This window comes from Callorhinus ursinus, unplaced genomic scaffold, assembly GCF_003265705.2.
Source record: "Callorhinus ursinus isolate GAN/ISIS: 27379988/994484 unplaced genomic scaffold, GSC_fseal_2.0 scaffold5, whole genome shotgun sequence".
NCBI lineage: Eukaryota > Metazoa > Chordata > Mammalia > Carnivora > Otariidae > Callorhinus > Callorhinus ursinus.
Window position 1 is genome coordinate 54,918,814 of NW_027397067.1, and position 23,739 is coordinate 54,942,552.

The 23,739-nt window shown below is 37.0% G+C and overlaps 2 pseudogenes; one reads left to right on the forward strand and one right to left on the reverse strand.

Moving 5' to 3' along the window:
• Positions 1-13,241: 13,241 nt before the first annotated feature.
• Positions 13,242-14,144, reverse strand: LOC112822976 (homeobox protein NANOG pseudogene; annotated as a pseudogene).
• Positions 14,145-16,335: 2,191 nt separating this feature from the next.
• LOC112822977 (BH3-interacting domain death agonist pseudogene) lies at positions 16,336-17,026 on the forward strand (annotated as a pseudogene).
• The last annotated feature ends 6,713 nt before the right edge of the window (positions 17,027-23,739 follow it).

The following is a 23,739-nucleotide window of genomic DNA, read 5'->3' on the forward strand; positions in this document are numbered from 1 at the left end:
GTGGCTTAGCTGAAATTCAAAACAAAATAATCTGATTCCAGAGAATGTGGTGTTAATTACTTATAGCACATAACATATCAATCTATGATTGATTAATATAATATGATAATTATTGATTAATCAATAATTTCTTATTCATTTGTCTTATTTTCTTCCCCAAGTGATTACCAGAATATGAGAAGTAATTTTTATCTTCAGCCATCCAGCATCTAAAGAATTACCAAGATTTTCTGTCCTGCAGGCCTGCATTCCCTTTCCATAGGTGATTACTAAGGAAATGTTACTGCCATCCTATGGGCTTCTAAGGCAATCAAACTGTCTTCCCTAGGAGGGAAGGGAAATCTAGAGGGTGGAGGGAGGAGTGACCTTCAAGAATGCCTAAGAAGAATAGAGAATTCCTAGAGTTTGGGGGCATTTGAGAAAGTGGAACCCCTTGAGGAGGTAGTATTTATTGGCATTGATACAAGGATCCGTGCAGATCACAAATTAGTTCTGCTGTGTTGCAGAAACTAAGATGACCAACATCCAATTGAACATAAATGGACAGACTCCTGTAAAGACAAAGCCATGGAGTTTTAAATATACCTAAACAAAGTTTTTTGTTTTTCATTAGAAATGGGTTTTATTTCTTATTTTTTTGTTCCCAGACTTATTGAGATAAAATTGACACTAACACTCTGTAAGTTTAACGTGTATGAGATGATTTGATACATGTATGGATTGCAAAATAATTACCACAATAGGGTTAATTAACACTTCTATCATTTCACATAATTACAATTCTTATTTTGTGGTGTAAACACTTAAGATCTAGTCTTTTAACAATTTTCAATTATATAATACAGTATCATTAACTATAATCACCATGCTGTATGTTAAACCCTAAGAACTTACTCATCTTATAACTGAAAGTTTATACTCTTTGACGCAAATCTTCCCATTTTCCCTACCCTCAACCCCTGGCAATCATCCTTTCCCTCTGGTTTCAGTGAGTTTGACTTTTTGAGATTCCTCATATAAATGATATATATAGTATTTGGTTTTCTCTGTCTGACTTATTTCACTTAGTATAACGCCTTCAAGGTTCATCATGTCTCAAATGGCAAGATTTCCTTCTATTTGTGGCTGAATAATATACCATTGTGTATATATACACAACACTTTCCTTTATCCATTTATCTGTTGATGGACACTTAGTTGCTTCCATATCCTGGCTCTTGTAAATAATGCTGCAATGAACATAGGGGTGCATTTATATTTTCAAATTAGTGTGAGTGTTTTTTAAGATTTTATTTATTCATCTAAGAGAGAGAGAGAAAGAGAGCACAAGCAGGGGGAGCAACAGAGGGAGAGGGAGAAGCAGGCTCCTGCTGAGCAAGGAGTCCGATGAGGGGCTCGATCCCAGAACCCTGAGATCATGACCTGAGCTGAAGGCAGACGCTTAACCAACTGAGCCACCCAGGCGCCCCAAATTAGTGTTTTTGTTTTCTTCAGATAGGTACTCAAAAGTGGAATCAATGGATCATATGGTATTTCCATTTTTAATTTTTTGAGGAACCTCCATACAGTTTTCCATAGTGGCTGCACCAGTTTACATCCCCACCAACAGTGCAGAAGGGTTCATTTTTCACCATATCCTTGCCAATACTTATTATTTCTTGTCTTTTTGGTAATAGCTATCCTAACAGGTGTGAGGTAATATCTTATTGTGGTTTTGCTTTGCATTTCCAGATAATTAGTGACGTTGAAAATTTTTCCATGTACCCATTGGCCATTTGTATGTCTTCTTTGGAAAAATGTCTATTTAGGTGCTCTATCCATTTCTCAACTAGATACTGTTTGCTTTTCTGCTCTTGAGTTGTATCGAGTTTATTACATATTTTGGGTATCAACCCCTTATCAGATAGATGATTTGGAAATACTTTTTTCATTATGTAAGTTGCCATTTCATTTAGTTGATAGTTTCTTATGCAATACTCTGTACTCTGGGTGCAGTGAGGGAGAAATGAGCCTATCTGGCAGCATCCCATGCAGCTAGGGAAGCAGGGCACTCACTCATTCACATTCTCTCACCTTCTCCTGTGGGAAAAATCAGGGGCCAAGAAGAGCTTCCCTAGCACTGGGTTGTGCCACCTTGGGGAAGAGCTGATGTTGGTAAAGTCAAATTGTTCGGCTTACCCTTTCCAGTGTGTCCAGTCTCAGATTATTTTTTTCCTCCTGCAGTGTGCTGGAACTTCTCTGCTGGGCTCCTGGACTTTCACAAAGGCTCCATGGTCCCCGAGTAATTATCTAAATCAGTGATGGCCAGGGGCTCCCAGACCATGGCCAAGAAGGGCTGGAGCTGGTTCACAGTTCCTATCAGGGTCCACAGCCAGGATCAGGGTATATGTGCTTCTTCTGCAATGCACAGGTGGGCTAGATTCCTCCTGGTCCTTTGGTATAAAGAGCTGGTGACAGAACCAAAGCCAAAATGGCTATAGCCAAATATTCAGGGATATGGAGCTATTTCCAGATCTAAAGACAGGATCACAGGTCAGCACATCAGCTGCTTGGCTATGGGCTTTTCTTCTCAAAATGGCTCTCCTTGATTTTGGACTGTACCAGGATTTCACAATCTCTTTACCCAAATCCCACAGCTCTCACAAAGGTACTTTTGTCCATAGATGGATGCCAAGTTATTATTGTTGAGGGCATTATGAGCAAGGGATGTCTTATCTGGCCCTCTTCTTGAAGTCACCCCAGCTTCTGTTCTAAACTTTCTGCACTGTGTAAGCCTGCGAATACTTTCATGACTTAAGGCCAAGGAGGGGTTGCTATTAAGGACTGATGTTTGGATACCTTCCAAACCCAGGCCACTGGAGGCTTGAGATTTAGAACTAGCTTTAATTTGATTTGATGAAATATATGTTTGCTTTAAATTGTATGTGTGTGTGTGAGTTTATGTGTGTGTATATGTGTGTGTGAAATTTTTAAAACATAAAAATGTGGCCACAGTATGCATGCTATTTTGTAATTTGACATTTAACTTATCAACTCTTCCTGTTATTAGTTTTATATGTCATTGTTTATTCAAAGACTCTTGTTAGATGTTATATATTTTCTAACTTTGTTACTAGTAATGTGGCCATGAATATTTTAATAGATAAACTTTTTTTAATTTATCCTTTTACTTCTAAGATAATTTGCTAAATCTAATTATTTTGGAAATTCTGTTGCTAGGTCAAAATGATTTTGTAACATTTTGTGGTCTTTTTTTTTTTAATTCGACTAACCAACATATAGTACATCATTAGTTTCAGATATAGTGTTCAATGATTCATCAGTTGCATATAACACACAATGCTCATCACATCACATGCCCTTCTTAATGTCCATCACCCAGTTGCCCCATCCTCCAACCCACCTCCCCTTCCACAACCCTCAGTTTGTTTCCCAAATTCAAGTCTCTTATGGTTTGTCTCCCTCTCTGATTTCTTCCCAGTTTTCCTTCCCTTCCCCTATGATCCTCTGCACTATTTCTTATATTCCACATGTGAATAAAACCATATGACAATTGTCTTTCTCTGATTGACTTATTTCACTTAGCAGAATACCCTCCAGTTCCATCCATATTGATGTAAATGGTAGGTGTTCATCCTTCCGATGGCTGAGTAATATTCCATTGTATATATAAACCACATCTTCTTTATCCATCCATCCGTTGAGGGACATCTCAGCTCTTTCCACAGTTTGGTTATTGTGGACTTTGTTGCTATGAATATTGAGTTATAGGTGCCCCTTTGTTTCACCACATCTGTATCATTATGGTAAATACCCAGTACTGCAATTTCTGGGTCATAGGGTAGCTCTATTTTTAACTTCTTAAAGAACCTCCATATTGTTTTCCAGAGTGGCTGTACCAGCTTGCATTCCCACCAACAGTGTAAGAGGGTTCCCCTTTCTCCACATCCTCACCAACATTTGTTGTTTCCTGTCTTGTCAATTGTAGCCATTTCTGACTGGTGTGAGGTGGTATTTCATTGTGGTTTTGATTTATATTTCCCTGATGCCGAGTGATATTAAGCATTTTTTCATGTGTCTGTTGGCCATTTGTATGTCTTCTTTGAAGAAATGTCTGTTCATGTCTCCTGCCCATTTCTTGCCTGGATCCTTTGTTTTTTGGGTGTTGAGTTTCATAAGTTCTTTATAGATCTTGGCTACCAGCCCTTTATCTGATATGTCATTTGCAAATATCTTCTCCCATTTGGTAGGTTGCCTTTTAGTTTAGTTTAGTTTTTTTTTTTTTAAGATTTTATTTATTTATTTATTTATTTATTTATTTATTTGACAGAGAGAGAGACCACAAGCAGGGGGAGCTGCAGGCAGAGAGAGAAGGAGAAGCAGGCTCCCTGCCAAACAGGGAGCCCAATTTGGGACTTGATCCCAGGACCCTGGGATCATGTCCTGAGCTGATGGCAGACACTTAACTGATTGAGTCACCAGGTTGCCTTTTAGTTTTGTTTACTGTTTCCTTTGCTGTGCAGAACCTTTTTATCTTGATGAAGTCCCAATAGTTCATTTTTGCTTTTGTTTCCCTTGCCTTTAGAGATATATCTTGCAAGAAGCTGGTGCGGGCGAGGTTGTAGAGGTTGCTGCTTTTGTTCTCCTCTAGGATTTTGATGGATTCCTGTCTCACATTAAGGTCTTTCATCCATTTTGAATTTTCTTTGTGTATGGTGTAAGAGAATGGTCCAGCTTCATTTTTCTGCATGTGGCTTTCCACTTTTCCCAGCACCATTTATTGAAGAGACTGCATTTCTTGCTTTGGATATTCATTCTTTCCTGCTTTGTCGAAGGTTAGTTGACCATAGAGTTGAGGGTCCATTTCTGGGTTCTCTATTCTGCTCCATTAATCTATGTGTCTGTTTTTGTGCCAGTACCATGCTGTCTTGTTGATCACAGCTTTGTAAAATAGCTTGAAGTCAGGCATTGTGATACCCCCAGCTTTGGCTTTCTTTTTCTTTCTTTCTTTTTTTTTTTTTTAAGATTTTATTGATTTATTTGAGAAAGAGAGAGTGAGAGAGAACAGGAAGGGAGGGAGGAGCAGACTCCCCGCCAAGCCAAGAGCCCAATACAGGGCTCGATCCCAGGATCCTGGGACCATGACTGAGCCGAAGGCAGATGATTAACCAACTGAGCCACCCAGGAGACCCTGGTTTCCTTTTTCAACATTCCTCAGGCTATTTGGGGTCTTTTCTGATTCCTTACAAATTTTAGGATTATTTGTTCCAGCTCTGTGAAAAATGTCAATGGTATTTTGATAGGGATTGCATTGAATCTGTAGATTGCTCTGGGTAGCATAGACGTTTTAACAATATTCTTTCAATCCATTAGCATGGAATGTTTTTCCATCTCTTTGTGTCTTCCTTAGTTTCTTCCGTAAGTGTTCTGTAGTTTTTAGTGTACAGATCCTTTACCTCTTTGATTAGGTTTATTCCTAGGTATCTTATGGGTTTTGGTGCAATGGTAAATGGGATTGATTCCTTAATTTCTCTTTCTTCAGTCACATTGTTAGTGTATAGAAATGCAACTGATTTTTGTGCATTGATTTTGTATCCTGCCACATTGCTGAATCGCTTTATGAGTTCTAGCAATTTTAGAGTTGAGTCTTTTGGGTTTTCCACATAAAGTATCATGTCATCTGAGAAGAGTGAGAGTTTGACTTCTTTGCTAGTTTGAATGCCTTTTATTTCTTTTTGTTGATTGATTGCTGGAGCTAGGACTTCTAGTACGATGTTCCTGACCTTAAGGGAAAAGCTCTCAGTTTTTCCCCGTGGAGAATAATATTTGCTGTGGGCTTTTTGCAGATGGCTTTTATGGTCTTGAGGTATGTTCCCTCTATCCCTACACTGTGAAGAGTTTTAATCAATAAAGGATGCTGTATTTTGTCAAATGCTTTTTCTGCACCAATTGAGAGGATCATATGGTTCTTGTCTTTTCTTTTATTAATGTGATCTATCATGTTGATTGATTTGTGAATGTTGAGCCACCCTTGTGTCCCAGGAATAAATTCCACTTGGTCATGGTGAATAATCCTTTTAATGTACTGTTGGATCCTTTGTCTAGTTTCATGGTGAGTATTTCAGCATCCATGTTCATCAGGGATATTGGTCTGTAATTCTCCTTTTTGATGGGGTCTTTGGTTTTGAGATCAAGGTAATGCTGGCCTCATTGAACGAGTTTGGAAGTTATCCTTCCACCTCTGTTTTTTGAAACAGCTTCCATAGAATAGGTATTATTTCTTTAAATGTTTGGTAGAATTCCCCTGGGAAGCTGTCTGTCCCTGGACTCTTCTTTTTAGGGAAGTTTTTGATTACTGCTTCAATTTCCTTGCTGGTTATTGGTTCGTTCAGATTTTTTATTTCTTCCTGTTTCAGTTTTGGTGTTTTATACGTCTCTAAGAATGCATCCATTTCTTCCAGATTGCCTAATTTGTTGGCATATAGTTGCTCATACTATGTTCTTAAAATTGTATTTCCTTGATGTTGGTCATGATCTTTCCCCTTTCATTCATGATTTTATTAATTTGGGTTCTTTATCTTTTCTTTTTGATAAGTCTGGCTAGAGGTTTATCAATCTTATTAATTTTTTTCAAAGAACCAGCTTCTAGTTTCATTGATCTGTTTTACTGTTCTTCTAGTTTCTATTTCATTGATTCCTGCTCCAATCTTTATTATTTCTCTTCTCCTGCTTTGTTTAGGCTTTATTTGCTGTTCTTTCTCCAGGTCCTTTAGGTGTAAGGTTAACTTGTGTATTTGGGATTTTTCTATTTTTTGAGAGAGGCTTTTATTGCAATGTACTTCCCTCTTAGGACTGGCTTTGCTATATCCCAAAGATTTTGAACAGTTGTGTTTTCATTCTCATTAGTTTCCATGAATTTTTAAAATTCTTCTTTAATTTCCTGGTTGACCCATTCATTCTTTAGTAGGATGCTCCTTAACCTTCCAGTAATGGAGTTCCTTCCAAATTCCCTCTTGTGATTGATTTCAAGTTTCAAAACACTGTGCTCTGAAAATAGGCAGGGAATAATCCCAATCTTTTGGTATCGTTTGAGACTTGATTTGTGACCCAGTATGTGATCTATTCTGGAGAAAGTTCCATGTGCCCTCGAGAAGAATGAGTATGCTGTTGTTTTAGGATGGAATGTTCTGTATATATCTGTAAAGTCCATCTGGTTCAGTGTGTCATTCAAAGCCCTTGTTTCTTTGTTGATCTTCTGCTTAGATTGTCTATCCATTGCTGTGAGTGCGGTGTTGAAGTCCCCTACTCTTGATGTATAATTATCAATATGTTTCTTTACTTTGGTTATTAATTGGTTTATATAATTGGCTGCTCCCATGTTGGGGACATAAATATTAAAATTGTTAGATCTTCTTGTTGGGTAGACCCTTTAAGTATGATATAGTGTCCCTCTTCATCTCTTACTACAGTCTTTGGTTTAAAATCTAATTTGTCTAATATGAGGATTGCTATCCCAGCTTTCTTTTTTATCCAATCTGATACCCTATGTCTTTTGACTGGAGCATTTAGCCCATTTACATTCAGAGTAACTATTGAAAGATATGAATTTAGTGCCCTTTTATGGCCTATAAAGTCCCTTTTTCTCTAGATTGTCTCTGTTTCTTTCTGGTCTATGTTACTCTTGGGCTCTCTTTTTACTTACAGGATGCCCCTTAATATTTCTTGCAGGGTGGCTTGGTGGTCACATATTCTTTCAGTTTCTGTCTGTTCCAGAAGCTCTTTATGTTTCCTTCCAGTCTGAATATCAGCCTTGCCGGATAATGTATTACCAAAACAGAAAAGCAAACAAAATAAAACAAAACAAAACAAAAAAAGGAGGGGGGGAGAGAGAATATAATCTCACAGGGTGGGCAAAACAGGATGATCCACTTGTTCCTGAGTGAATTTTGGTCTGTGTATTAGAAGACACTAACTCCCAAAATTGCAAAGAAGCAGAATGAATACACACACACACACACACACACACACACACACACACACACACACACACAAATATATAAAATTGAGTAGAGTGAAAGGAGGCCAAAAATGAAGCATATATCTATAAAATGTAGATCAAAAAAATAAAAGTTAAAAAGCGACTTAAAAACAGAGTTGATAAAAAATAAAAAACTAGGTGAAAAGGGAAAAAAGAAATGGGAAATTTTAGACTGAAAGATAAGCGAATCATGAGAAAAAAACCTCGAGTTCTGTATACTATTTTCCACTAGCGCTGGAGTTTTACAGTCTTGTGGGATCCATAAACTTGTCATGCACCTGTTCTAACAGTTGGTCTTCTGGGGGAGGGGCCTGCTGTGCTGCTTTTCAGGTGTCTTTGCTTGGGTGGAGTTGCACTGCCCCTTGCCATGGGGCTTGGGCTTAGTGTAAGCTGGTCTTCTGTGTGGCTATTGTTTTCGGAAGGCTTTCCACACCTTTTTTGAGGATCAATATAAAAATGGCTGTGCCCCCATTTCTAGCCCCAGAGCCGAAAGATCGCAGTCCCCCTCTTCAGTAAACACTCTGGGACAAACGGTCTTCACTTTGGTGTGTGCCAAACTCCGCAGACTCCTGCGGTGCGTGCCCACAGCAATCCTCCCCGGGGGACCCCGAGGGTCCTGAGTTACTGCCCTTTATAGGGCTCTGGTGCTGAGAGCAATCTCGGAATCTTGTGTGTACCTGCTCAGCCCCTCCCAGGGGATGGCAGATGGTTCCCGTGTTCCAGTCCATTGTAGGGTTCCAGGCAGAGTGCCGGGCAGCTTGTGGTTTATGGCAACCTGAGCTGAGATCCCCCTTCTGGGCTTGCTGACCTTAACCATTTTCCCTGCTCCACTGCTAGGGAACTCTACTGGTTGAGGCACCCCTGCTAGTTCTGTGACTCCTGGGATCCTGAGATCACACTGATCCACCTAGAATTCTGCCGGTTTCATCCCCTAAGCCCCTTTCAGACAGGGATATCTCTAACTGGAGAAGATTTCTAAAGGTTCTGATTTTGCCCTCTGGGGCTATATCACTTTGCAGTAGCCAGCTAATGGAGGTTCCCTCCCCCATCTGTTTATCTTCCAATATCTCCCCTTAGATTCACTTCTCTGCACCTCCTACTTTGCAAAACGCAGTCACTTTTCTACTTGTAGAATTCCAGATTTTTTTTCTTACATCTCAGGCTGAATCATGGGTGTTCAGAAAGGTTTGATAGTTATCTAGCTAAATTCAAGGGACCAGATGAAACGAGGTCCCCTAATCTTCTGCTATCTTGCCTCCTCCATCTAACATTTTGTGGTCTTTAGAAAGATATTGATTTACATTATTATTAGCTGGTTATAGGAATATTCATTTCTTCAGATATTTGAAATTTTAATAATTCTGTGCCAAATCTGAGTATTATTATGAGTGATATCTCATTGATGATTTATTTTTTGCATTCATTTGATTACTGGGAAGATTTCATGGTTTTATTTATTTTTATGTCAATATTTTTCCTCCTTGGTGGTTTGCCTACTTTGATTCCTGAGCAAATGTTTCTAAGATCTTCTAAAATAATGATATCATCCTTTTACTTCAATAGCTGTATTCTTTGGCCCAAGAACTATCAATAAATTGTCTCACTTTCTCCTTAAGTTTTATGTTTTCAGGATAAATCTTGAGTATAAACACATATTAATTTTCCTAAGTTAAAGTAACTATTCTGGGACATCAGGGAACATTACAGAAGGGGGGAAAACTCACAACCTGATATAATGGCATAGTTTATTTTTCTTGTGAAGATAAACATTTCATTTTTATAGAAATCTGTATTTAAGGTCTCCAAATACATAAAGAACCTCACTACCAGTTGACATGTTACAGTGTTGACATACCAAGTAGACTTTGAAGCTGTTATTTCAACTTTATTTTCTCATATGTGAGTCAAATTACAGAGTAAACATACCTGAGTATGAAATAAGTTAAAATAAATCATAGACTGGTAAAAGAAAGTTGCTAAGAGTAGATATAGAGAGCAATCTTGTACCCCTAAAGGTTTTCAGCATTTATTATAAGCATTTATTAGACAAGCCTGAAAAAAATTCTTCCTCATAGCTGCTCTGAGATTGGTTGAATCACTATTATAAAACTTGTCTGGTAGGCTTGCTAAAGTGTATGCAGGGCTATATGTCATGAAGAATTTATATCAGGGTGTTAAAAGTGATTTCAGAATCCCATTAAAAGAAATAACCTTAATCATCCACAATAACATTGCATTAATTATTGATAAATCTAATCAGTAGTCTGAAATTGCTCACATCTAATATTAATCAGAAAGGCAGATGAATTCCCAGCATGATGACATGCTCTTTGTGCCTTCAAGTACCTTTATAGTGTTATTATTTACATGTTCCTGAATTGGAGGAAACTTATTTGAGTGAGAATCAGAAAGATTAGATCCTTCAGAGAAATGCCCTCACTGTGGTTGGGTTCCACTCACAAAATTGGTTTATACAGTATTGTCAATTCATGGAAAACATAACTTCAGTGTTTTTTGTTTTAAACTGATTCTCTTGTAAAGTCAAATTATCTTAATATATTTATTTTTATCTTGATTTCAAAAAACAAATGGAGAGAAAGGGAGAGAGAGAACTTTATGCAAAATGGCAATATACCCATAATGCAGCTTAAGAAATAAAATATTTCTATCAGAGCACCTTTCCCTAACCCTCTTGGATCATATTCTCCACCCTCCCAATTAGAGTTAATCATCATTTTGAATTTGAATGTGTTTACAAATTTCATTTGCTCCTTTATATTTCATGTCTGTATGTATATGAATATACTTTATGTATACATGTATACAAATTAAATTGAAATAATATGGGGTGTCATTTTCTATTTTAATTTTTACAGAAATTATATCATTATGACTCATATGGCTCTGTATTATTCACTTTCAGAGCTGTAGATATAGGCCCCGGTGTATACATATACCGGAATTTATCATCTATTCTCCTGCCAATAGACATTTAAGTTATTTCTAAATTCCTGAGATTTCAAATACTGCTGCTTTGAACATTCTTGTACATATCTGTAGGAGAAAATATTCAAATGTTTCTCCAGGGCATAAGCCTAGAGTGGAATGGCTTGTCTGAAGCGTATGTAAACTCTTCAACTTTGATAAGTTTTCAGCAACTTGATTTTCAGATGGGATTGTGCTCATTTGCACTCTCACCATCATCAGCTAAAGTTTTCAGTTTGTTCACATTCTAATTAACTTAAAAGGTTTTTTTTGTTTTTATTTTTGTTTTTTCTGCTAGTTTGCTATATGTGATAATGATTTTCATTGTGGCTTTCCTCTAAATTTCCATGATACTTGTGAGACTGAGCATTTTTTACTTGTACTGACAATCCCATTTTCTCTTTTGAATTGTATATATTTGTAATGTGCTATTGATATAATTGTCTTGGTAATATATTTTGCAGTTAGCTGCCCACATCTGTGATTTTTTTTCTTTACTGTTTTTGTTACTGTGTTGTCTTTTGGAGCACTTAAATTTTTATTTAAATACAGCTAAACTGTCAATAGAGTTTCATTTATGGTTTATACTTTTTTGTTTGTATTCTTTAAGATATCATATATTATTGAAGTTAAAAAGGTATTATATATTTTTTTCTAAATGTTTAAGGTTCTTATTGTGTATACGATGTGAAATAGGAATCCACTTATATTTTTAAATATATCATTCCAGCATTGTTTTGAAAAATGAGTCCAGCTTTTCCCATTGATGTTTGATTATATCTCACATCACAAATGACACTTTCCTACACACAGATATATTTTTTAAAGATTTTATTTATTTATTTGTCAGACAGAGAGAGAGCACAAGCAGGGGGAGTGGCAGGCAGAGGGAGAAACAAGCTCCCTGTTGAGCAAGGAGCCCAATGTAGGACTCGATCCCAGCACCCTGGGATCATGACCTGAGCTGAAGGCAGATGCTTAACTAACTGAGCCACCCAAGCGCCCCACACAGATATTTTTTATGGTGGCTCCTATTCTGTTCCATTTGTGTGTTGATTTATCTTTATATCAATACTATATTGTCTTTATTATTTTTTTTCATAACACATGATATCTTATAAGGCAAGTTCATCCACCTACCACACACACCAGTTCTTTTTCTTAAAGAACATTTTGATTATTCTTGGTCTTTTACTCTTCTATATAAATTTTAGAATTTATTTCCCCCTGACACACACACACAAAATAATAATTGTTTTTGGAATTATTTTCTCTTATACATTCATACATGAAATCAAGAAGATTTATTTATTTCAAAGCACATTTTCTCACTTTATTACTGATTTTTATATATTGATTTATCTTTAACATATTGATATATGTTATATCATATAACATATTGATTTGTGTTATTAATCTTCTAGCTAAAATCCTTACCTAACTGTCCTATTAAATCTAAAAATATGTAGCTATCTTGATTTCTAAGTAAATAATTATATTGTCAATACATGAAGATATTTACTATTCCAATCTTTAAACTGCTGCTTGTTTTTCTTATCTTGCTGCACTGACTGAATCCTTACTATGATATTTAATACACACTGATATTTGGATCTTGTTTTATTCAAACTCTTAAAGCAACATTTCCGGTATTTTACTATCCATTATGTTGTTGCCATAGGCTTTTTTTTTTTTGTTAAAGTGGGTATTTTATTTATTTGTACTTAAACCTATAAACGAATCAGCCAAACTGGTACTATTATCATGATACATTAAAATACAAAACATCTTTCTACAAATACTAGAATACTGAACAAATTAACAGTTCTAGTAAAACATCACAAGGGACAGAGGAAATCAATGAAGCACATTATAGCTTAACACTTCACCATTAATAATTGAGGTTATTAACAAGAAAGGCCTCACAATCTCAGAAAATACAAATTATCCTTCATCACACGTCTTTGTATCTTCACTTCTTATTCTTGAGGTTAGATTCTAGAGCCTAAAGATATCCACATTAGGATTGTATCTAGTTATCTATATCCAGAAACACCTTTTATCATGTTGTCCATAGCCGCCAATGCTACTGAAACCTCTTTGACTCCAATCGTACCCCCTCAATGGACACAATAATAATAATGGGAAACAGAATATCGAGGCAGAGATATATAGGACCCTAAAAGACAAAGCCTAGGAGAAGTAATACAGCCACTCATCACACATCTTCAGCCTGTATGTTCACAGAGTAATTCGGGAACAAATCCATTATTTGCTGGGTACTAAAATACTTAGCAGATTATTGTATTACACGATGGCTTTCCCCAGAAGTTTCTAAGATGGACTCCAAATTGCTGATGCAATTTTGCTGGGACTGGATCTGGGGCTGCAGGGATTCCTCTCCACAGTTCTGGAGCTGATTGTTCCAGGCTTGGGGGCACCAGGTCTGACTGGCCCAGGAATGGTTGCTCCAAGACTGGCTGTTCCAGGTCTGTTTGCTCCAATTTGGGTTATTCCAGGTCTGGTTGCTCCATATTGGAAGGTTTCCGGAAGTGTTCCTCAGGTATCTCTGGTGGTAAGAATAGAAGCCTGGGTATTCTGCAGTTGCTGTGCTGTTCTGAGTCACACTCTTGCTCTCCTTTGGCCAATGGTTTTTCTGCCACCTCTTATATTTCATTCTCTGGTTCTGGAACCAGGTCTTCACCTGCTTATAGCTAAGGTTCAGAATGTTGGAAAGTTCTTGCATCTGCTGGAGACTGAGGTATTTCTGTCTCTGAAATCGATCATTGAGGACATAGAGTTGGGTCTGAGAGAACACAGTCCTGATCTTCTGTTTCTTGCCCTAGGCCGTATCTTCCTTCCTCACTGTTCTCTCCTCTCCAGAAGTGGGTGGTAGTTTTACCCTGGGACTGGTGGAGGAGTCAGGGCTGTCCTGAACAAGCAGATCCATGGACGAAGGAAGAGGAGAGACGGTCTCCGTGTAGGGTGTCTCAGCAGATGACATTTGCAGGGACACATAATTTTCTTCAGGCCCATAAATCTCAGGCATTGGAGAAGCGTCCCCAGAACTGGGTGCTTCGGGACCAGGCGGGCATTGGGGCAGAGTTAGATCTGCACTCATGTTAGTGAATTGAGGGTAGACGGGAAAAAAGAAAGAGCGAGATTGTAAGAATGGCCCAGGCTTATGGATCTAGGTGGAAGAGCTGAGAGGAGTAGGAACACCTCCAGATGTTAAGAGTCTGAGAAAGACAGGATGAAGTACGTCACCACCCCAATAGTAAGAGCCAACCAGCCCAATGGAGCCCGCCATAGGCTTTTTGATAGACACATTTTATTAGCCTAAGAAATTTGCTTTGTTCCTTGATTGCTGAAAAGTTGTTTATATGTATTTTTAATTTTAATGTTGAATGTATTACTTCAGTCAAGTACTTTTTTTCTGAACCTAGTGAGATAATCCTTTTCTTTACATGGCCTAATGTAGCTTTATGCAATGATGGGATATATAATCTCTAGCTGGTTGGCCATGATCCCAGCTAAAACGTTATAGGTTATGGATTATATTACTACAATTATCAGTTTTTACAACATAAATTTATACTGCTTCACGCATTGATTAGAAAGCATTTGCTTTATTTCAAATCCCTGGAACAATTTATATGTGAGGTATTATTTCTTTCCCCCTCTATGCCTGGTATTTTATTTTCTTTGACTCTTTCTCCCTCTTCCCTCCCTTCCTTTCTCCCTCCCCTGTTTCCTTCCTTCCTTCCTTCCTTCCTTCCTTCCTTCCTTCCTTCCTTCCTTCTTTCCTTCCTTCCTTCCTTCCTTCCTTCCTTCCTTCCTTCCTTCCTTCCTTCTCCCCTCTTGGGGGATTGATTCAATCTTGTTAAACTTTATAGTTAATTAATGTTTTCTATTTCATACTGAGTTAATTTTGGTAAGCTATATATTTTTTTGTTTATTGACTATTTTCTCTAAACTTTCAAGCTTAAGTATTCAAAATATATTCTTTTATATATCTTTTTAAAAATTACTGCTATATTCCCCTTTTTAATTCTTTTTAAAACTTTTTTTTTTATTATTATTATTTTTAAAGTAAGCTCTACACTGAGCATGGGGTTTGGTCTCATGACCCTGAGATCAAGAGTCACATGCTCTAGGGACTGAGCCAGCCAGGCATCCCTTCCCCTTTTTAATTCTTAATATTGCTTATTTGGAACTTATTTTGTTTCCCTTGATCAGCCTTGTGAGTGGTTTGTCTAGTTCATTAGTTTTGCTTTTTAAAAAACCAGTATTTATATTTCAGGATCTTCTCTATTGCATTTTTGTTTTCTGTTATTAATTTCTTATTTTATATTTATAAAGCTTATATTTATACAGCTTTTTATTTTTATATTTATACAGTTTATTTTCCATTAGCATTTTAAGGGTATAATTATAGTACTTTTCGCTACATTTAGTGTTAAGTATTTTCTGATTTCTATTATTTCATCACACTTACTCAGAAATATGCTTTTAACATTTTAAATTATTTTATTATTGTTTGTTTATCTTTTGGATATTGATTTCTTACTAATGGTAAACTTGACAAAACATTGTTCTTTTTAAATGTGATTACTTTTCCTTTTGAGTCAAATAAATAGTGCCACTGTCTTTTCTGCAAATGCTTGAAAACTGTGTTTTCTAATTATTGACTGCAGGGTTAATTGTGCCCATTATTAATTTGTAATCAGATTGTTCAAATCTTTATTCTTCAAATTTTTCCCCATTGATCTATTTCCCCATTATAAGAGTTGTGTTAAACTTATTTTATTATAATTGTGGATTTGCTCATTGCTTTTTACAATTATATATATTTTTTCCTAATACATTTTGGGCTATGATACTAACTTCATTTTTTTGTTAGGTCACATTCAAACTTTCTGTGGTCTTATGTCTTATATATGCTAATTTTAAGTTGTAAATAGTTAGGTTGTATTTTATCCAATAAGGTAACCTCTTTTTATTTTTAACTGTTGAGTTTAATAAATTTATATTCTTGGTGCCTTGGGGACTTTGTGTCCAGCTCACCTCACCTGGCACCCAGCATCACACCCTCAGCTGCCCACCTCTCAGCCTTCTGCCACAACTGGTGTGTGAGGAGTTCAGTCTGGAATGCCCAAGAAACTTAATAGCTGGAGCAAGCAGCAAAAGTATGACATCTAATAAATTATGGACATAGGAGCCTTTTAAAATTTTATCCCCATTGGACGCTGCTGACTTGGAACACCTGCAAAGCCAGAAGCAAGTCAGAGCCCTGCAAGGCTGCCTGTGCTATGGATTCTAAGGTCAGCAATGTTCAGGCCTCCAGGATGAATGCATCACACACTTGCTGGTGTTTGGCTTCCTCTAAAACTGCTCCAACTATAATCTCCACAAAGAGTTGGAGGTGTTGCGCCATGAATAGCCTGTGACAGCTTACCTGCAGGAGGACCATGATAATGAGCTACAGACATGGCAACTAGTGCAGCTACTTCCTGAAAAGTGAGGAGACAGATTCTGAGAGGAAATCATCCAGGATCTCACCAGGAAACTCACCCAAATAGGGTGAGTTGGATGCCGGATGGATCACAGCATCCACTCAAGAATAGTGTATAACCTGGCAATGCAGTTTATGAATGTGATCCTGTGGGAGGAAGACAGAAGGAAGTATCTCGCTGCTGTGTTGGAGCAGGTCGTGCAGGCTTATCCTAAAGACATGGAGAAAGAGAAGACCAAGCTGATGTTGACCATACTGTGGGCCAAAAAGGTGACCAATCCACACCATCCTTGCTCCATAATGTCTTTTGCACAACAGAGAACTTTATTAACCAAAACCTACTCACCTATGTGAGGAACTTAGTCAGGAATGAATGGCCTGAGTGGACAACTCTTCAAAAGTATGACTGGTTAAAACTTGTTATGGTGACAACCGTATACATTCCTCCAGTGGAGATGGAGCCGTGGCCTTTTAAACAAAGTTCTTAGAGAAGATAGGCATGAGATAATAGCTATTTATTTCTTACTATTTTAAAGAGGATATTTTAAGCAGGTAATCCATTTAGAAATCTTTACATTAACATGATTGAATGAAAATGTCAACTTGTACATATTTCAATGAGTTTCATGCCATCTTCTAAATCCCCTACACACTGTACCTTTATCTTATTTCAGCTGTATGGGTCTTCACTTGAAATTAAATTGAGGAACAGATTGTAAGGCAGAAGTGAAAAAATACAATTTTTTTTTTTTAATTTTAAAAAACAACTTTACTGTGTATTAAAGTGCAACCTTGGGGCATGGTCTTACAGCAGGCATGTTTGAGGAGAGCAAGGACTGGAGACAGTTGCACATACCCCTCACAAATGAAAAACATCTTAATAGTAAAAAAGTAAAGTATTCTCATTTAAAAATGAAACAGTATGAGAGGTTCTGGACTAAAGTTCTGTACTCAAACAAGGGAAAAATTAGGCCACAAAAGCATATGTTTGATTATTTTTTTTCAATTTGATTTCCTTTTATTTGAGTCAAGAAGGACCATAGGCAATTAAGAGGTGTGGAGGTAATTTAAGGGCCCATGTCAACCTCAGTTTCCAAAATTATGTAACTAAATGCACCTTTTCTCTTTCCAAGAAGTCAAAGCTTTGATAAAAATTTTAAGCTAATGGAGTACCAAAAGCTACTGCATACATCCCATGGGGGAATGTCTGTTAATAATCTTATATTTTTATTTTCCTCCCATATGCCTTAGCTGATCCTTGCCCAAGAAGCTACATCTGAAGAAAATAGGTTTCTAGACATAAAAGATGAAAGAATGGTTAGACTTTTTAAAAAATTCAACACTTGAGGTGGTTCCCTTTCTTAGAGACACAGTCAGAATGCAAGTAATAACAAAAGCAAGTCACTTAGGTAGTGCCCGAATAAACCAGTGAGAGCTTACATTTTAGAAACAGTGCAACCCCGATAAGCATTTCCTCGGATTCTGTTTAAAAGTATGATAGTGGATGCTGGGTCCATATCACACACGTTACTGTTACTCTTACCAGTAACACTCTTGCTACTGTGAATATGACACTTTGGGGAAGCCTATGAACAAGATTAATTAGGTACTAAATACTTTTTTGTTACCAAAAACACTTTTCTCTTCCTTGAGAGTTTAATCAGAAAAGAAAAAAAATGACTATATTGTTCAGTATTAAATACATACCACACTAGGGCTGGGTCTCAATCTGATATCTGCAATATGTTGCAAATACTAAAAGCAGTACTAAAAGCCATGCAGTAAGGCTACCATTTGGAACTAAATCTTCCAGTAACACTATTAAAGATAAATAAATTAATTATATTCTTTATTATTACTGATAGATTTATGCTAATATCATCCTATTTTATGCTTTCTGGATATATGACTTCTTCAATGTACAATTTGGTATTTCTAGATAATATATTTATTTTTAAAATGTGTTCAAAAATTGTTTTAATTTTTGTTCCCCAACACCCCTTGCCCTGAATTGATGTTTATACATTTTATTTTTATTGTTTTTGAAGTTAATCTTAAAATATTAACACCTATACTTTATTTAGCAATGATTAATATTAATTAATCATTTTACTTTTCTCTCCTCCACCGCCACCCAACATCAAGTTCTGCGTAACAGTTTGAACTTGCTATTGCCCTCTTGTCTTACACCTGAACTTGTAGGTTGAATTCTGCAGTTTGTTTTTCCTGAAAACTGTGCTTAATATTGATTAACTTCCTGGTACATATTGTTAAATTAGAGCTTGTAAGCTCCTGCTCACTAGGGCATTATTTGAGAGAATTCTGTAAGGCTTAAGAAGAGGATGTGTTCTTCCAAAGGATATTTTAGTTGGTGTCTTGACAAGGCTGTTACCAGCCTGGGATGGCTTTTTATGGTAACTCTCAGCATTGGAGTGTCTGGACAACACAGATAGTGACAATTCAATACCAATGTACAATAGGACGGACTTTTGTTATGAATTCTGATGGGGAGACTCTTTTTTTCTACTTAGAGCCGAAATCAATCAGATAAACTTTCTCCTTTTTCCTCGCCTATCCTTGTGCTAAGAGTGCAGCCTTTCAACAGCTCTGTCCTTACATAGAAATAAGGCACGGCTCTAGTTCCACAGATAGCCCTGCTCCCCTTTCTCCACCAGATTCTCCTTGTTTTTTTAAAGACTAGCAAATGCCTCCTAATTAACCCAAACTTCAGGTCTACTTGTCCCGCACTTTCTTCTTTTGCTTCAGGGTCCATAGATGTAAGAATTAAATAAGAAAAGTTTAAATGTTTTACTGATCAGCTGTACAGACACTTCATTTTATATCCGACAACAATGAGGAGCAGAACTGAGTTTTACTGACTTGACCACACGCAGATATTTTCTGATATGGAAGTAGTTGGGAGGTTATTAGTAATGTTAATCAACAACATTTATGAAGTATCTGGCACATAATGCACACGCAAAATAGTCCCCTTCCCCATCTGTTGTCATTTCCCCTGTCACCCAAAGTTGTATGCTTCTGAGCAGCCACAGTAAAGACTCAAATTAAAGAACACTGCCCTCATCCAGTTCTCTTTGTAAGATTGATAATGTAACAAATAATAGGTTTTCTTTTTTTTCTTAGTATATTTCTAGTCCCCAAAGAAATCAAAAATGTTATGATTCATTAACATAGAACTTGTCCTAGCTCCTGTTAGACTAACTGGAATGAGAACCAATCAAATTTTGCATTACCTGAGAATAGCTATAATTTTAAAATATATGTATCTAAATGTAATTTATATTTTCTGTAGTCTTACATTTAAGTACTTGACACGTTGAACTTGTAGCAATAAGACTGTATAGCAAAAAATGTAATATGGTATTATAGGTATCTGAATGTTATTCTACAGTGTACACAAATTCATAGTTGATGGAAAATGGTATAGAAAAGACATTATATAAACCCCTTTTCTTTCCTTATTTAAAAGTCTCACCTGTCGTAGCTGAACAGGCTGCAACTTTAAGATAGAGTTGAATTGTATGATTGGATTCTCTTTTTAATTGCTCTGTAACAGACTTCACAGAACGATGTCAAATTTAAGAAGAGTTACAAAAGAGAGTTTCACCTCAGTTGTACCTGTCACAAAGAGCTGTTGAAACATGGATAACGGGCGTGTGCCCTGGGTTTCTTTGATTTAATTGCCTGAGGTCTCCTCTGTAGTAATACGTCCGGCTAAGGTTTTCAGAGTGAAAGTTGCTAGACTGTAGAGCTATTTAATAAAAACCTTTCTGACTCACTTTCAAGATACTCAGTCTCCCCAAAGACAGGAAAGCCTAGTTTTAAAGAAAAAAAAATAGATTAATTGATCTTCATGTGAAACTTTCTAGATAACTAGACAGATATTAACCTTTCTGAAAATTCAGAGTTAAATCCTTGCTGCTTGAAATATGTCGCTTTTATAAAGTTAAACTGTCCATGAAATGAACTTGAACATTATGGAGTACAAACAAAAAGATGATTATTTTATCATCAACTTTATTAACACAATTTATTAAAGGTCCTGGCTGTGGTACAGGGAGGACTAAGTGAGGTACTACAGGGAATTAGAAGGGAAAAAGCTTGTTCGGCCCAACTGGGGTTTTAGTCCTAAGAAGGACCTCTGGAAGGCCTGAGAAAGGGGAGCTAACTTTACTGAGCCAAGGGAATTTAAAAGGAAATAACCACCCTGTTTTCACTGTAATTGGTCCCTTTGAGGCCAGCTTTGCCTGAAGCAGATATAATTTCAAAAGGAGGCAGACAACCCACTTGGGTTCTTCTTTAAGGGATCTGAGGGGAAGCATGGGATTAATGATTGGGGACATATTCCTTGGAGCTTTTCTGTCATTGAGGCAACATCTCTGTTTAGCTCATGGGATATCTTGGACTTTTCTTGAATTTTTTATTTTTACATTTTATCACTCTCCTGAGTTTGCTGAGTCCAGTTGTATAAATATCTGAATAGTGACTTTTAAACCATATGCTTAATTGTTAATGCTGATAACAAAGTACGGTTGTAAATATACACAGAACATGGTATATCTGTCTATGCATATCTATGCATCTATCTATTAAAAAATAAATGAGTTATTATAAATTGTTGATTAGAACAATGCAATTATTTCTTAAATAAAACTCTTTCTTCCCAGAAAATCATGAAAATAAAACAAAGATTTATTAAACACCTATCTAATAAAGAGCAACATGCCAGATATTGTTAAGGACACAAACATGAAGGCATGGTCCATGGCTGTGAAGTACTCACAATATAATAATGGACACAAAATAACTTTAACACATGACAGAAATTGATGAGTGCCACAACAAAGAAAGAAGACAATTTCTGTACTAATTTAGAATGAATGCTGTTTCTTATACTTTAAGTATCAGAATTTCTGGGACCTTGGACATTATGCAGATTTGTATTCCCCCCCTTCCAGGATGGACCTAGAATTTGCAATGTTAATTAAATCCCCAAGTGATTGTAATGATTGGTCTGCGGACCACAATTGGAGAAACATCTCAGTAAGTAGAAATAGTATTTATGGCTAAGGATGATGAGGAAAAACCGTCTTCATGGAGCATGTAGGACTTTGGTTGGCTCTCAAAACTAGAATTTTAACAGAATGGAGATAGGGAGAGAGGACAATCCAGACGATCCAGGTGATAGAAATAGTATGAAGAAAAGCATGGAGGAGGTATTCTCAGAGACTGCCCCTGAAACAGGTAGCAACTGGCAGTAGAACTGCAGAAAAGCAGAGTTGTATAGACGGGGAGTCACCCAGTAATTAGCATCTAAAGTGCCCAATCAAACTTGGCTACTCTGACTTCTTTTGTTAACTCAATTTTTGTTTCGGAAAAAGAGACTGGATGGAAGAAGTCATGGGAGGAGGAGATGGCAATAATAATAAAATAATATATTTAATGAAAATTTAGCTTGTCTGGGGGTGCCTAGGTGGCTCAGTCGGTTAAGCTTCTGTCTTCAGCTCAGGTCATCCCTGGGTCCTGGGATCAAGCCCCTCATCTCCCTCTCCCTCTGCCTGCCGCTCCTCCTGCTTGTGCTCTTTCTTTCTCTCTTTTTCTCTGTCAAATAAATAAATAACATCTTGAAAAAGAATATAGCTTGTCTGAGCTTCATTATCCAAGTGAATACTGTCAAGGAAATATTTAACATCTCACTGTCTTTGCAGCCATTTGTAAGATGGAGATGGTGTCCTTCTACTTGTGGTGGTCTGTCCCCCTTATTAGGGAGAATAGGATTTTGTTAGTCAGGCGGCCTGTCGGTGAAGAGTGCTCGCTTAACTTGTCTTTTCTTTTAAGTTCAGCGGTTCAACTGCTCTTGCACTGGATTTGCTTCTGTCCTAAAAGGAAGCATAGCATTGATGTAATAGGGTTAAATGGATTAAATAAATTAACATTTGCAAATTACTTGTAATGGAGGTCATTGATGTAAAATAAACAGTGGGACAAAACAAAGCAAAAAAAAAACAAACTTCTCGGTTTCTGTCTATATCTCTTTAGAATTATGTAAACTGCTGCCTAAACTGAACTCCATTCTTGCTACCACACATTTCCCTTTAGTTCTTAATCCATTTTCAAGGTCCACTGTTCCTGGTTCAACCCTACCTTCTGACAGTGAGTGATGCTTTGCCTACTGCAGTATTTCTGAAACCTGGTCACGTTAACTCTTTCCATTTATAAAGAAGGGAGTTCTAATATTATGCCTACAACCTTTCTTGGTTCCACTTTGTTGGCTCAGAGAGAAAGGTGTTATTAATACTTTCTTCTTTTGTTTCACATTTCTGGCTCCGCTAATGGCCCTTGGTGCCTGTGCTGGATGTTTTCCATCTACTCCTTCAGATCCACTCTCCTAACACCATCTCTGTGTCTGAGTGGCTGCTCTTCACAGGCTGCAGCACCAAACTTCCTTGTCCTTTGGTTTGGGCAATAGAAAGCCCTTGCAAGGGATCAGAATGTGCCTCACCAAATATCCTCAACAAAGGAGAACTTATATGAGTCAAAGAGACAGTACTATATGCATTTCTAGAAGAAAAAATAAAGATTGTTAAATGCTGTTGCTTTTTATTCAGTGCTATTTGGGAGCTCTTTTCCTTAGCCTTCCCTCCATCTCTCATGGATCTGTTCTGTTGGTATAATACAAAGAACTTGAGCTTGTCCCAACACAAAAGAGCTCCCTCACTTTGAAGGTGCAACAGAACCTAAGGTCATTCCTAAAAAAAAAAAAAAAAAAAAAAGCATTGCAGGCACATCTTGAGCCAATTCTTTCTTTTTCTTAGATCCATCTTTTCATGCCGGAGGGGAAAAGGTCAGCACATGGAGCTACCTTACTTGTTAAAAAGGGCAATTCTGTGTTACCTGCCCTATTATTCTACATGATCATCCCTATGCCAGATACTGCTAATCGAATGGCACTGTTTTTCTCTAAACCGTGTTCTGCATCAGCATCCTTCGCAATACAACATTCAGACAGCCACTCCCAGTCCATCAGAATTGGTATTCAAGATGAAGTATATTTTTCATCCCTTCTAAGAATAGAGGAACAAAAAGAGCTCCCAAAGGTCATCCATGGTGTAGTTTAGCTCACCACAAAAGGAAGGGTATGTATGAATTTGGAGCCATCATTCTAACAAATAACAAAGTT